Raw genomic sequence first — 17,235 nt, 5'->3', positions numbered from 1 at the left:
ATACTTAAACTTTGTCATAAGGTGTAGAATAGTTCTTGGGTCCACCAAAATCATTATATGGATATGCCATGTCATCATTCATGCAAAATCTATGATGAATTGTCCAATTTACCTTTACGTATATCATAGAAAAATAAATATAAGGGTGAATTAGATATAACCATAGGAAAAAAATACTTATCCTTTTTTTCACCCTTTTGAGGTATATTTTTGCTCTTACATTTTACCTTTTGTTTTTTATTTTCCTATGATATATGTAAGGTTAAATTGGACAAATCATATAGATTTTACATAGGAATGTCACATGGCATGTCCATGTGGCGATTTTGGTGGGACCAAGGACTATATCAACCCATATGACAAAATTAAAGGACTTGTTTAGACAATATGAAAGATTAAGGACTAAAATGAGCCATGAGCGAAACTTTAGGAATCATATTAGCTATTCTCCCTAAAAAAAAGTGCATTCCTTTATTTCAAATTTGAATTAGAGAAATTATATGAATGCATTTATTCTGAGATGGGGGCGTAAGTTGTAAGATATAAGAACCTACTGTATAGCTGTATTTTAACAATACGGCAGTGTTTGAATCTCCTGAAGATGAAGATGAAGATGAAGTTTTTTATGTAAAACGAGTTAGTATTAACGTATGATTGATTGAGTTTTAATTATTACAAACTTAAAAAAATAGATTAGTATGGTATTTTAGAGCAACTTTCATATAGAAAGTTTTCGCACGAAACACATCGTTTAGCTGTTTGAAAAGCGTGTCATGAAAATCTTAATCTTAATCCAACTCTTGTTGGAGAAAAGAACGGGACCTACGAATACTATGTAGCTATAATTTTTAACGGATGGAATACTGGATTTTTATTTCCTGTGCACTGCGAAGAGATCATTGTATCATATCGATGGTTGCTAACTCGCTACTATGCATATGGTGGGGTGGGTGGAGGTCAGCAATTTGGGCTAATGGCTACAGCCTACAGGCCAACATCTATCAAGATTAAATAACAGATAAGAATGCAGTTTGCAGTCAAGGTCAAGGTCAATGCATCAGAACCCATTCTCCCTGCAAACGTGTACTCTAGCTTAGAAAGGATGACATGAAAAAGGAATGGCTCATGGATGCCTTTCTCACAGAGTCACATACACGCATCAAGAGGATTACTATAGGAAGCTCATAAAACAAGAGAAAATTCCACAGGTGGATCCAATTTATCACACACTTTGGATTTTGAACTATAATCCCAAGCCTCAAACCATAATTTAATTGTCTCTCCACAAATTAATATATCTTAACATTCTAGCTAGATCTTAATTTCCTCGGAGTTTAGTACCAATCCCATCATCGATCACGCTTCTCTAAAGCTCAAGCAATGTCTGCATATAAACATCAAGAAGACCATATCTCCAGCCCAAATTATTGCTAACTTGACTTAAAAGTAGCACAACAACAACACGAAACACACAAAAGCCATTATCTATAAAGCCCAAACATCTCGATCTATCAATAAACATTTTAGCCAATTGTTCATCACCAACTTATTACCCTTCTTTCCATGGGGCTACTGTCAAAGTTAGTTCGATTTGTAGTTCTATTTTCAGGTAAATGCTACATGGTAACTTTTGTACAATTGATTCGAATTGTCCTTTCAAATTCTTGTTCTTCGTTAAAAAAGAAATTCGATGTGGACAGCTTCATTTCTGTGACCACAGCTTTCAGAAGCAACTATACATGCTCTGTTATACTGTCAAGAGATAAAAAAAGACACGAATATTAAGGAACGACCTAATATCAAATAATTAAAAGGGAAGAAATAAAAAAAAGACACGAATATTAGAAAATGACCTAATATTAAATAATTAGAAGGGGTGAGACTTCAAACACAGGTTATCTAGCCCACCACCCTGTGAAGCTAGCCGGAAGACCCCTGTACGTTTCTCTTGTCAAGAGATAATTGGACACATTATTTAAAACTCACCACCTATTCATCTGTCTGCGCAATTTGGGCTAACTGAAGGCACCTATATGTGCATACGCACCAATAAGAACTCAAAAATCGTCAGCATAATGGATGCAGGTCAAGGTCAAGGTCAAGTTCAATGCATCAGAAGAACTAATTCTCCCTGCAAACGTGTATATAGCTCACACACGGTGACATCAAGAAGAAAAAGATGGATATAGGAGTAGGAGTACTCCCATCCCAAAATACAAGTATATCAAAAGTTACACATAGAAATAAAAAAAGTAGTAAACAATAATCAGAGAAAAATTGTGATTGATTAAGAAAAGAGAGTAGATAAATAGATTAAATTGAGAATAACTGTGATTAGTTGAGATGCATGGATAAGTGAAAAAATAACTTTATTTTAAAAAGTAAAAATAGCTTTATTTCAGACAGAAGGGAGCACCAAATTTGCTGATGAGACAGACCGGTGTGTGTACCTCTCGCAGCCATCCATGGCGGACTTTGTTGTCTGAACACTCTGAAGAAAATCAGAGATGCTAATGCTGCCGGTCAATCAGTTAAGGTCAGTCAGACCCCACAGCTGAAACCTGTCCTGAGGCGACCAAATCTTCAAGATTTTCGTGCCTTGATCAGGATCTTTTCTCTCTTTTGCTGAAAACGATCGAGAGACCGAACTGTATTGGAGGAGTGGACTTGATCCTACATACTCCTACTGCTACTGCTCTGCACGTACGAACTCAAGTCAGAGCTACTTCCTCCGTTTCAAAATATAAAACTTTCTATCATTACTCATATTTATATAGATGTTAATAAATCTAAACACTATATATATGTCTAGATTCATTAATATCTATATGAATATGAGTAATGCTAGAAAGTCTTACATTATAAAACAGAGAGAGTAACAAACACTGACATCTGAAACCACCGGACTTTCTGCTGCTGATCGATCCAGCGTTCGTTCTGTCACACGCGTGATCGTCATCGATCATTCAGATGCGACGACGACGACATACGACCACCGCAGTACTTCCTCCGTCCCTCCAGATTTACTGTACTAGCATGTGTTTTAGGACAGAGAAAGTATATATGACCTCATATTTGGATGGGCGCTTTTCCTGCGAGATGAGGAAGGGCTCGATGGGTGCAAGGATCGATCGCCGGCCGCAGCAAGCAATCAGGACAGCGACGGGTGATCAATCCACTGGGTAAGCAAGCAAGTTGCCGTGTGTACGGCGTCTTCCCATTTCACATTATTTCTACTTTTTTTTTTCTTTCTGGCCCCTTCATTCCAAAGTATAACAATTAGTATGTAAAATGTTGATATATTACGAGAGTTGAGATATAGATAGAGCCAGTAGTGTCTTGAGTAAAGTAGTCGATATAGGGAGTACTCGTTTCTACTATAACTTGTGCTTTAAGTTTTTTTCTTTAAAAAAAGAGACACGATACAAATACAAGCACTCCCAAGTACCGATGTATACACACTTACCTCTAAACGTAGATTCTACCCCTACGAACACCACTAAAAAACTGAATCGGCATATTTAAAGTTGACGGAGTCACTACAGTACATCTCGCTATCAACAGATATGATTGCTTATAAAAAAATGTTATAAATATACTTGTGCCAATTTTAAAAGCTTGAAACCGAGTGGACACTTTAAGCTTTTAAGTTTTTTCATTAGTTAATGACTGTCAGGGTTATGGATACCACATATCTAATAGTAGTTACTAAATCTCGGTAGAACCCACCACATACCATGTCCTATACGGAAACAACCTTCAGATATAGGAGTTCCGCATAAGGAAGGATAACCAGAGTTCTACATGTAAATGACAAGGACTACTCGGATTGTATCCATATTAGTTTCCCTAGTTCTACTTGGACAAGGGGACACCTATGGATATAAATACAAGGCCCCCTAGGAGGAGAGGAGACACAGACAATCAACACCCACCATAGACGGAACAACATATAAGCCAACATACGCCAAGACAAGACGCCGGATATTGACTTCAGGGATAGGCACGGCTAGTCCCCTACGGTGTTTCTGGATACTTATAGGAGAGACATTGCACTATCTCTGATCTCGCCGGGCACGAACTCGAGGAGGAAGACTACCCTGTTATCGACTACGAGTCAGAACTACAGACCGCCATGTCGACAACAGTTAGATAGGCTACCCCAAATATTGTACTGGTGTGATTATGGTGAATAAGAGCAATACCGGCTTCGGCCAACAGGATGTAGGGTTATTACCTGACAATTTAGGGGCCCGAACCTGTATAAAAATCCCTGCCTCCATCTCTTTTACCTCAGTCTTGCGTATACCCTAGTACCAACGATCCCCATACCATACAAATACCAGAATCGCGACATCAAACGTCGACAATGACCGGGCTTTTCGTGCAAATGATCGAGTAGTGACCGTAAGGACAAAATTTAAGGCTACGTGTGTATATAATAAATCATTTTTTATCTTTAGAATAAATCATTTTTGGTTATGCTGGTGAGAGCGTTCCTAACCAGTAGGAAACGTCCTTAGGAGTTACTCTCTTCGTAAAAAAACGAACCAACTTCGTACAAGTATGATATATTCCCTCTATCATAAAATGTAGCAACCTATGAACCCATTGTAGAACTTTCGTAGTCCTAGGATAAGTCTCATCCATCCTAGGTTGCTACGGAGGTAGTAGATGTTTACTCCCCTTGTCCCATATTAAGCGTAGTTGAGGGTTTCAGTGTCCAACGTTTGACTGTCCGTCTTGTTTGAATATTTTTCTAGATTAGTATTTTTTTATTAGATGATAAAACACGAATAATACTATATGCGTGACTTAATTTTTAAATTTTTTCATAAATTTTTAAATAAGACAAACGATCAAATGTTGGACACGGAAACTTATGGTTATACTTAAAATGGAACGAAGCTAGGGAGTAGAATCGTTGTTGTAGGATGTGTTATATCTTAATATGAGAGATTGTATTTATTTAAACAGAGGGAGTATGGCTCATGTCGATAGGGTCATAACAACTATATAGATGATCTCAAACTACTGTATACTAGTCAGTTTTGGTTTTTTAAAAAAATACACTCATTGTAAAGCGGAGCTCCTTTCACCTTAAAATATAAACATATTTGAATTCGACGTAGTGTTTGAAATAGCACTTTAACCAACAATACTATAAAAAAGTTATTTCAAATGAAAAGAGTCGCAAATTGTAACAGATATGTAATGGGAGATCTGACAAGTTGGACAAAGGCTATTTTAGAAATTTCATACGGTTTCTCACTTCTATTTATTCAAAAATTAATATTCTAATGGGTAATGGTGTCCACAAGTTAATTTCTATATTCACAAAGTGCCTTCCTAAAAGGGCACTTCGCATCGTGTTCTGCTGCTAAAACCGTGAAATCACGATGCTCTGTAATAAAATTTTGTCTAATAGTTATAGTTAAAACTGTTTAACTTAGCATTTTTTAAAAAATATAACTAAGTAGGCCGATCCGCCGTTGTCTCTACCCTCTAGGCCTGGTCTCGAGAGAAGTCTACTTCACCGTGTTAACTCCCGAGTTGAATTTACATGTGGCATTCTTGAACACACTCCTACTCCTAGATGTCAAAGGTGACGGCGTTTTTGTTGTTACATCGGCACATGTTGACTAGAAACGCAGGATGACGCCGGCCGGCGAGTGCGGCACATATGCTACTCCATTATCATAAAGAAAGTTGTTTAGGATAATATTTAAGTCAAATCTTAGGAATATAAATCATGAATAACTCTTAAGTTGTTAGAGTTTAAAAATATAAAAATTATATGTATAGATTTGTCTTGAAAAATACTTTCGTAAAAGTATACATATATCACTTTTCAATAAATTTTTTTGTAGAAATAAGAAATTAAAATTATGTTTTGGAGACCGTGTCGTTGTCCTAACCGAATTCCACGAGTATAGAGGGAGTATATGCATAAACATCAGTCATCAGAGGCGTCGCTACCATTTGCCACCGGGCAGGCAGCGATGTGCCCTTTGCACTCCGGCGCCGGTAGCTAGCTAGTCGTTCATTCTGGAAAGGTAAAAAAAAAAAAATTCCAGCCTTCCTCGTTGCAATCTTGTTTAATTTGATAGGGACCTAATTTAAATCGTAAATGTGCACCAGGCGGTACATGCTACTTGTCAACAGACATTTTTTTTTACTAAAAGCGTTAAATTTCATACCTACTCCCTCTGAAAAGACATAAGTATTTAACACAGTTGATTTTCATGAAGTTTAAGTTATATATTCATCTTATTAAAAAATTAGTGTAAATTATAAAATTATAAGTCACGTTTAAAGTAGCTTCAACAATATAACAAGTAAAAATAAATAGTAATTATATATTTTTGATTAAGATGAATGTTTAAACTTTATAGTCAAAGGTCAAATATGTAGCAAATTCGTTATAGTATTGGTTTTGGCCCGGCCCATCTTATGGTCTTACAGTATTTTGGACCTTTAGTAAAAACAGTACAATAGCGGCCCATCAAGAGATACCTGTAATTCTGCAAGGAATAAGTTCATCTGAGGTCCCTTAACTCGTCAACGAATCCAATTTTCCAGGCACAACGATCCCTTAACTATCAAAACCGGTGCAATATAAGGTGGCTTGGTGGTTTGGACAACGGTTTTAGCTGATGTGGCGCCTACGTGGCGAATTTGACTCGGTCTTCATCTGACGTGGCATTGACATGGAGCTTACAAGTCAATTTGATTGGAAAAAACTGTGGCCCCTTTAAAAAAAAATGGTGGGCCCCACATGGGACCACATGTCATTCTCATCCCATACTCTTCTTCCTCCTCTCTCCCCATCTCCCCTCTCTTCATCTCTCTTCAGGCGCGACCTCGGCCCCGTTGCCGCCGACGACTCCTGTTGCGCTGCGGCACGTCGGGCAGGAGCCGTGCGAGACCAGCCAGGCGTCGACGCACCGGACGTGGAACCCATGATTGCAGCGCGGCAGCACGCGCACCTTCTCGCCGTCCGCGAACTTGATCGCCGAGGCAGATGGTACACACGTCGGTCTCTGCCGTCTAGCTCCTCCCCGCCGTGGTACACCTCCACCGGGATGCTCCTCAGCGCGCGCTTCTTGATGCCACCGCCGCACACCACACCCCACACCGCCCTCCGCTCCTCTTGCGCCGCTGCCGCGCCCCGGCCCCCTCACTGAGGCGTGCACCGTGCCAGCGAGTTGTGCCCGATGGCGAACTGAAGAGTCTAGAAGAGCACCGCTAGGATGCTAACCAAGTTGGTGTTGAAGCTTGCGCCCGGCGACGGCGCGCCTCCGCCGCCACCACTGCTCTCCAACACTGGCCGCGCCGCCTCGACCAGGCGCGCACCGAGGAAAATCGGACAAAATTAGCTACGGATTTAGTTAGTTCAATCAACTCGCCAAGCTAGCTAATGCAATCGCACATGCATGCCGGCGTGACACAACGTTCTCTCCGATTCTTCACCTTCGTCCCATTGTCATGCTGGCGAGCAGTGGCGGTGGCGCAACAGAGGCCGCACCCGACGCCTGGAGAGAGATGAAGAGGGGAGATGGGGAGAGAGGAGGAAGAGGAGGGGATGAGAATGACATGTGGGCCAACCATTTTAATTTTTTTTAAATTGACATGTGGGGGCCATAGTTTTTATTATTTTTCAAATCAAATTGCCACGTAAGCGCCGTGTCATTACCACGTCAGATGAAGATCATCGAGTCAAATTAGCCACATAGGCGCCACGTCAGCTAAAACCGCCGTCCAAACCGTCAAGGACCTATATTACACTGGTATAGTTGAGAGACCCATTGCATCTGTTTTTTCGGTTGAAGGACGAAAATCGGATTCGTCGACGAGTTAGACCTCAGGTGAACTTATTCCATTCTGCAATTAAACCGTATAATTTGCCGGCATATCTTTCACTTCTCAGCTTGCTTCGATGATTTGGCTTCAAGCCTTCAACCTTATCAATACCTTGAGATTCTGGCAATAGTATAGGCACTAATATATAAGATATAGCACGCATGCCTTTGTGTTTTTCATCCTCGATTAGTTTGATTTGTAGGTTTGTTATATGCAAAATTAGTTAACTATATGTAGCTGTTAAAAACGTATGTTTTTTCGTTGAATATGTTCAAAATAAATTAAATTTTTGTGGACCATGTTCGGGAGGCATACATTTCGAAGGATTTACTATATATCTCCCACGATATTCATTGTTGCGTATACATATCCTTTAATTTGTGATCTGAAATCAACAGTTGAAACTATATATGGGGAAAATATATTTTTTTTCACACCACGTCATTTCTTTCATAATAATGCTTATATTGCTGGGGCACCAACATTATTTAGGCAACAACAATGTTTATGACTCCGGTGGAAATAAGGTAGGTTAATTCCACCATATCGTATATTCGTATGGCCATTGTTGTAATGCTTAAGGTCAATAATGGACGTTAAGATGGATCCCACACCTACAATTAAAAAAGAGTAAATATCTTTTTTAACCATGTTTCACAATGAACAACACGGACCAACTCAAACTTTTCACTTAAGATCGACCATGTATTTTTACATTTGACTAGCAAACATGCCCGTGCGTTGCAACGGGTGAAAAAAACGTAATGATAATATACGGTTTTCATGCATAACCATATCGATAACAATCAGAAAATCAGAAGATTGGAACATCTTAAATGTAATTGCCCAACCTCGATGATGGCAACCTTACGATGTTTGCTCCTCGATGATGGCAACCTTACAATTGTTTGCTTTACCTAAAATAATTGGATTATTCATATGACAACATGCATATAATCTAAAATATTCTTTTAATCTCATTCTTGCAACCAATCAAATCCTACATTGCCTCGTATGGTCAAGTCTACACAAAATAGAGTCACTGTCCACTCTTCTCTATATAACAATTAAAATATGTTTATTTTCTAAGATTATTTCATATAATATGTTATCAAGAATAATAGCCATACTTCACAAAAATACTATGTTAATTTACCTACGAAGATGTGCATGGTCTCTAATACAGGAGAATAGATGACGAAACAAAAGTCGTGTAGCAGATGGAAAAAAAGTCGATGGATCCTATCCGACCAAGTGTCCATCAATTTAGCGCTTTTTTCTAATAGTTTTTTTCCACGCATGCTTTTTTTTTTTTGCTTTTTTATAGACGAGGGAAATTTTTTTTCGCGTGTTTTTTTACGGACTACGGAACTTTTTTTTTCTATCGTGTTTTCTTTTACGCTTTTCTCTGACATTTTTTCCTCACGCTTTTTTTAAACCGTTTTTATTTTCTCACGCATTTTTTTCTTTTTTAATATACGGTAGAAACTTCTCTTTTAAAATAGTTATATTATATTATATTAGAGATAAAGAAGAGATATAAACGGACTACTAAAACGACTAATAGAAATTAGACTTTTTTCCGCCGCACTTTTTTCCGCCCTTTTTATTTTTTTTAGTGCATTTGTTTTTACGAACGGTTTTTTTCGCCACTTTCTTATAGTGTCGGACCTTTCTAGATATAAATAGGATTCCTTTTTTTTTACCGCGTTACATATAATTCCTTTTTATTTGGAATCGGACATTTTTTATATTCTTTTCACCCTTTTTTTACCGCGTCGACAGAGTCGGATTCATTTCGATTTTTTCCTCTTTTTTTTGGCTTTTTTGGATCATACATATTTGTTTTTTTTTCGCCCCGTTTTTTTATCGGACTTTTTTTTTTATTTTTTCCCGGTTTTTTCGCTCGGTTTTTTTCGCCCGGTCGATTTTTTTTTACCGTGTCACGTATTATTCCTTTTTCTCTTTGGAATCGGACAGTTTTTTAAATTTTTTCGCCTTTTTTTACCGATTCGTTTCATTTTTTCTGTTTTTTTGCCCCGTATTTTTTTGGATCGGACAAATTTGTTTTTTTTCGCCCTTTTTTTGGCTCCGTTTTTTTGGATCGGACATTTTTTTTCTCCCGGTTTTTTGATCGGGCTCTTTTTTTGCCCAGTTTTTTTTCGCTCGGTTTTTTCCGTCCGGTTTTTTGACGGACAATGGAAGCACCTTTTTTTTCAAAAAAGAAAAAGTGTCCGTGCGTTGCAACGGAAAAAAAATACGAGAAAATTGAGGGAACATTAAGAAATATTTACATATATAATTAATTGAAATACAAATTTCACCTTCTTTATATAACGCTAAATATGAAATCATAATTGCACATATATACAATGTTCTTTTACCATATAATCGGACTTTTTTTGGCGTCTTTCTGATAGCTTTTTCCTAGCATTTTTTTTGCTTTTCTTTTACCGACAACGAAAACCGAATTTTCCTCGCGCTTTTTTTTGTTTGTTTTCTTGCGCACTTTTTTGCCCCTTTTTTCTGACATATTTTTCTCACGGTTTTTTTCTTGTTTTTTTATGACAATGAAAACCGAATTTTCCTCACGCTTTTTTTTTGTTTTCTTGCGCACTTTTTTGCCCCTTTTTTCTGACATTTTTTTCTCACGGGTTTTTTTCTTGTTTTTCTCGAGCGTTTTTTATTTTTTTTCTCGTGAGTTTTCTGGAAACCTTTTTTCTAGCACAAACAAACAATGGAAACTTCTCTTTTTAAGTTAGTAGTTAGATTATATTAGACATAGAGAATATATATACACTGACAATGTTTTTTTTTACAGATGACAGCAATCATAATTTTCTCAAGTGTTTTTTGACATTTTTTTCTCATGTTTTTTTGCTTTATTTTTCTGGCATGTTTTTCTTTTTTTTTCTCACGTGTTTTTTTCTTTTTAGTGGACAATGGAAACTTTTTTTTAAAGTAGTTAGATTAGATAGATATATTAGATTAGATTAGAGATAAAGAGATATATACGAATGACAAAAACAATAGAAATCAGATGTTTTTTGCCGTGTTTTTTTTCCGCCCCTTTTACCATATAATGGTTTTTTATTATATATGGACGACGGAAACTTTTTTAAATTTTTAAGTACCTAGAAATTATATCCTTTTCTTTTTGTGATTAGGAATTTAGATTGTTTATTTATTTTTTAGAAATTGATAAAAAAAACAGATCGGGAGACGGGAGGGGAGTTTTTTTCCGCCTCCTATTCCTTTTTTTTTTCCGTTGCCGCGTTTTTTTTCCATGATCGCTCTTTTTTTTTTTGATAAGACGGAAGACGGAAGCATTATAAATTTTTTAGGTAGTAACAGATTTGGGCCGTACGTCCTGCTTTGCGTCTTCATGGCCTGCGAGACTGAGCATAAATTAATTAAGATGCGACAAAAGGCAAGGGAGGACGGGGTGGAGGCCGGAGAGATCGTCGAGGATGTAATTAAGTGAGCCTTCTCTCCCGTGTCATGCTCATGTGGGGATGGATCGAGAACAAAAGCGATGCAATGGGGCGGCATCTGTCCGGGCTACAGGTGCAGCTAGCCAGAGATCACGGCGGCCGGGCGGCCGGCTAGAGACTACGGCGTCGATCGACTGGATTAATTTGCAGAATTGCGATGGTTGGCGAGATGCAGGCTTGGTCGTCAACACACACCACAGACTCGATGGCGGCTGCATGCAGTGTCTCGATCGATCGTCAACGCGCCGCGGACTCGACAGCGACAGCGGCTGTGGTCTCGGACGCGAAAAGAATGGCGACGGCGGAGCCGACGGAGCAGGCGGCGACTGGGCATCGAGGGATATATGCTTGCTACATACTCCCTCCGTTTCACAATATAAGTCATTTTGGCATTTTTCACATTCAAAATTGATGCTAATGAATCTAGACATATATATCTATCTAGATTCATTAACATCACTATGACGAAAGGGCATGTAGCCTAGTGGTTACAGTGACCTGAGTAGTACCCCAAGGTCCTGAGTTCAAATCTCCGTAGGAGCGAATTTCAGATTGGGTTATTTGCGGGGCTAAGTTCCCTATTTCAATGGCCGTATATATCCAGTTGGATGTAGAGGCCCGTATATATCCAGTTGGATGTAGAGGCCGGGTAAGAATACCCTTCTCTAAAAAAATATGAATATGGGAACTCAATGTAATGACATATACTATAGTGTTATAAGTGGAAACATTAAGCTTATCTCTAGCCCACTTTAAAACATAGATCATAAAGTGTAGATCAAGGTGAAAATCCTACTTTAAGATGGATGCCATCATGCTCTATAGCTATTTTCACCCTCTGCCTCTCTGGTGTGTATGAGTCACAAGCTTATAGCTATTTTTGGTATTTAATGTCTTATGGCTAATATCCATGATCTATATGACTAGTCATAAGGTCTTATATCTTATTTGTATACCATACTGTAGAAGCCCTTCCTCATGCATCGTTGTTAAGATCGGAATACTATGTAAGATCATATTTTCCTCACAATATTTAATCGTACAATCAGATCTCGTAGGATTGATGTACTGTTGGATTTTTCTAAACTACATGTTTTTTAATAAAACTTTTAATACTCCCAACCTCCTAAAATAAAGCAACTATTAGTATTCAAAATTTATCTCAAAATATAATAATTTCTAGCATTCAAAATTTGTCAAATATAAAAGCGTCCTCACCTACATTTATTTATTAACCAATTAATCACAATCTCCCCCATTTTATTTCTTCATATGCGTCCTTTTCTTAACAAGTCATAACATTTCCCATTTGATTTCACCTATTTTCTTAATGCTTATGTACAACACCAAAACTTATTGTATTTTAGGACAGTAGAAAATGATAGCCTATAATATCAATATTTTGATAAATTTAATTTACTTCTTTAAACTTGTGTGGACTTATTTATATTATTGTCAATTGGCATTAGCTTTAAATAATACTTACCCGGATCTTACATAAAATCCTACAATATTGGAGGATATGATAAAACTATAAATTTGTAGCTAAAGATAGCTATATTTTAGGATGAAAGGAGTAGGACATATAATAGGATATCATAATCATTTCAGCTTGGTAGGATCAATAGTATCGTAAGATACTACGATAGGCATCGGATCCAAACAACCTTGTTTTCATATATATGACTGAGTTAAAATAAGAATTATTGCTTAGTTTAACATGTTGATTTTGGAAGTTGTATCATGCCACAGAGGACACCAAATTAATTAAAGGTTAAAATGCGTAACTATCAACATGTTATTTTTTACGCATTAATTGTGGTCCATAGTGTAAAATAATACCGCAAATCCTCTAATTTTATATAATTATACCGCACTAACTGCAAGTATTAATTCCAATAAACAAATACATACATGAGTCCAAGTCATCAAGAAGTTGAACTGATAGATTTAATCTTGAGGGTTATCACCTGCCATATTGTGGATATTATGGGTACCCCATACCCATACGGCATGGTTATCCGACTAGTCATAGGGGATAACTTATATCTATGGAATATGTAATAGATCATGACTCGGGTATTACGTTTTCCTTATATATTACGGAACAGCCTAAAGTCCTGGTTTGATAATATTGTAAATTAGATTTAGGAAACCTATACCGTATTGGTTAAGGTTTCTATCTTGTAATCCTGCCCCCCATCCTATATAAGGTGGGCAGGAAGCCCTCTAGGGGGCATGAGACAACTTGATCGTCAGATCAATACACACCCGGTGGATTCAAATCCCCAAACAGGAGTAGGGTATTACCTCTCATTGAGAGGGCCTGAACCTGTCTAAATCCTTTGTCTCTGCATCCATCCACTTTTAGGTCTCGTGCGCTACCCCTTTTTATTATTGCCGAAATCATGTTTCGACAGTTGGCGCGCCAGGTAGGGGGAAACGCCGAGTTTCCTGACGACGAGTGCGATGGAATAAACTTTATGAGTCGCCGGCTTCGTCTTCGCTTTGGGAGCTCCTTGATTCTTCGCCGCCGACGACTTCAACAAGACGAATCGTCACTGCTATTCTCTGCCTGATCTTGTTCGCATCAGCACGACGGCAACGACGGGGCAACGACAGCTCGACGGATTTGATGGTCGTCCTCGTCCACCACCAAGCCTACTGGTCCAATCTACCCAACGAGAATGCCATGGTGTTGCAAGATGGATCTACAAACACGAAGCATGCCAAAACCGATCTAATCGGATGCATAGGAGACGGCTGCAGCCACGCCGATGCCTTCCTGCCGTCCTGCGTCGTGCTGATGGACACCAACGCCGCCCGCGACTGCGACCTCCGCCTCCTCTGCTCCGTCTCGGAGTCAGTCGAAGAGATCAATCTCGGCGAGTTTTTTCCTTTTAATCTCCGACTTCGCCGGGTTTTTTCCTTTTCAACTTATTGTTGTTTATTAGATTGATCTCTAAATGTCAGATTAATCTCTCTTGGTATTTTCTGCTGTTTGCATGTAACGCCGCGGCACTACTCTTGCCGACTGGTGTTTCCGTCTGCATGGCTGGCCTATTAAGCCGCCGCTGTTGGGCGTCTACGACTTCACCACCGGCCTGCCTCCGTCGCCGCCGACTGGTGTCCCCGCCTATTATGCCGCCGCTGTTGGGCGTCTACGACTTCACCGCCGGCCTGCCTCCGTCGCCGCCGATTGGTGCCTCCGCCTACACGGCTGGCCTATTATGCCGCCGCTGTTGGGCGTCTACGACTTCACCGCCGGCTGGCCTCCGCCGCCGCCGAGTGGTGCCTCCGTCTACACGGCTGGCCTATTATGCCGCCGCTGTTGGGCGTCTACGACTTCACCGCCGGCTGGCCTCCGCCGCCGCCGAGTGGTGCCTCCGCCTACACGGCTGGCCTATTATGCCGCCGCTGTTGGGCGTCTACGACTTCACCGCCGGCCTGCCTCCGTCGCCGCCGATTGGTGCCTCCGCCTACACGGCTGGCCTATTATGCCGCCGCTGTTGGGCGTCTACGACTTCACCGCCGGCCTGCCTCCGTCGCCGCCGACTGGTGTCCCCGCCTATACGGTCGGTTGGTCACACCACCGTTGATGGGCATCGTCATCTTCACCGCCGGCCTGCCTCCGTCGCCGCCGATTGGTGCCTCCGCCTACACGGCTGGCCTATTATGCCGCCGCTGTTGGGCGTCTACGACTTCACCGCCGGCCTGCCTCCGTCGCCGCCGAGTGGTGCCTCCGCCTACACGGCTGGCCTATTATGCCGCCGCTGTTGGGCGTCTACGACTTCACCGCCGGCCTGCCTCCGTCGCCGCCGATTGGTGCCTCCGCCTACACGGCTGGCCTATTATGGCGCCGCTGTTGGGCGTCTACGACTTCACCGCCGGCCTGCCTCCGTCGCCGCCGAGTGGTGCCTCCGCCTACACGGCTGACCTATTATGGCGCCGCTGTTGGGCGTCTACGACTTCACCGCCGGCCTGCCTCCGTCGCCGCCGAGTGGTGCCTCCGCCTACACGGCTGACCTATTATGGCGCCGCTGTTGGGCGTCTACGACTTCACCGCCGGCCTGCCTCCGTCGCCGCCGAGTGGTGCCTCCGTCTACACGGCTGGCCTATTATGCCGCCGCTGTTGGGCGTCTACGACTTCACCGCCGGCCTGCCTCCGTCGCCGCCGAGTGGTGCCTCCGCCTACACGGCTGGCCTATTATGCCGCCGCTGCTGGGCGTCTACGACTTCACCGCCGGCCTGCCTCCGTCGCCGCCGAGTGGTGCCTCCGCCTACACGGCTGGCCTATTATGCCGCTGCTGTTGGGCGTCTACGTCTTCACCGCCGGCCTGCCTCCGTCGCCGCCGAGTGGATCCTCCGCCTACACGGCTGGCCTATTATGCCGCTGCTGTTGGGCGTCTACGTCTTCACCGCCGGCCTGCCTCCGTCGCCGCCGAGTGGTGCCTCCGCCTACACGGCTGGCCTATTATGCCGCCGCTGTTGGGCGTCTACGACTTCACCGCCGGCCTGCCTCCGTCGCCGGCGAGTGGTGCCTCCGCCTACACGGCTGGCCTATTATGCCGCCGCTGTTGGGCGTCTACGACTTCACCGCCGGCCTGCCTCCGTCGCCGCCGAGTGGTGCCTCCGCCTACACGGCTGGCCTATTATGCCGCCGTTGTTGGATGTCTACATCCTCACCGTTGGCTCACCTTCGTTGCCGTCGACTGGTGTTTCCGCTTACACGGCTGACCTATTATGCCGCCATTAGTGGGCATCTTCGCTTTCACCGTCGACCGCCTTCGTCGCCGCCGACTGGTGTCTTCATTGTTATTGATGGACGACTTTGTTCCCACATTGGCCACTTCTGCCATCACCAAGGGGAATATTACAAAGCTAAGTCATCATTTATTTTATTCTTTATATGATATTTTTCCTTTTCCTCTGCCTCACTACACCAATTGGTCTTCCATTGAGTAGTGAGTCGGGGGCTACAGATGTTATATCATATTTTTTTATCATACTTTTTAATAATTTCCATAATATTCATCTTGATTGCTTGCGACATAATCTGAGTACAAAAGTGCCTATCGAGTTATGGAGTTCCATCTTCCTATGCTTTCCGTTTGGTTTGCCAATGGATAGTTGCCTTTGGGCCGATTCCTAGCACCCGGGGGCTCGTTGGATGGACCGAATAACGCAAGGTGCTAAGTATTATTCGGAATAAATCAAAAGCATAGAGATGAGATAAATTTATTTTCTGCTCTTAATAATTGCAAAAGTACCCGAGTAGTAAATTCTGATCCGTGAAACTTTGTTCCATTAATGACGAACTCATGTCACTCATATGCATGTTTGGGAAATGCCTAGGCCGACTCCCGATGCTTGGGGACTATGACTAGTCGGGCAGAGTGTTTAAACGTATGGAGTCATCTGCTCGGGGAAATCAAAATTGACAAGAGGAGAAATACATATTTATAAATATTTTAAAATACTTGCATTTTTCTCGAGTATTGTATTTACATCAGATACTACTCATCCTATATGTTTGTTCTGCAGGATCCAAATCCAGATATGCATAAAAGGGATTCATGGCTTTAAGCTTATCTCTTACGCTCCAGGAATGGATCAGTCAGAACATCACCATCGGCTTGCCTCCGTCGCCGCCGACTGGTGTCCTCGCCTAAACGGTTGGTTGGTCACACCACCGTTCATGGGCATCCACGTCTTCACCGACCGGCCACCTCGTCCGCCGCCGACTGGTGTTTCCGCCTGCACGGCTGGCCTATTATGCCACCGTTGTTGGGCGTCTACGTCTTCACCGACCGGCCGCCTCGTCCGCCGCCGACTGGTGTTTTCGCCTGCACGGCTGGTCTATTAAGCCGCCGCTGTT

At 41.7% G+C, this 17,235-nt stretch overlaps 1 long non-coding RNA gene across 1 annotated transcript; it reads right to left on the bottom strand.

Moving 5' to 3' along the window:
• Positions 1-6,996: 6,996 nt before the first annotated feature.
• Positions 6,997-9,635, bottom strand: LOC136355470 (uncharacterized). Its single transcript, XR_010739729.1, has 2 exons — positions 7,697-9,635; positions 6,997-7,535 (listed from the first exon to the last, which is right to left on the bottom strand). It is a non-coding gene; the product is annotated as an uncharacterized lncRNA (long non-coding RNA).
• Positions 9,636-17,235: the final 7,600 nt, after the last annotated feature.

Source organism: Oryza sativa, chromosome 2, assembly GCF_034140825.1.
Source record: "Oryza sativa Japonica Group chromosome 2, ASM3414082v1".
NCBI lineage: Eukaryota > Viridiplantae > Streptophyta > Magnoliopsida > Poales > Poaceae > Oryza > Oryza sativa.
Note: the sequence above shows the minus strand (reverse complement) of the source record. Positions and strands in the feature narration are given on the sequence as shown.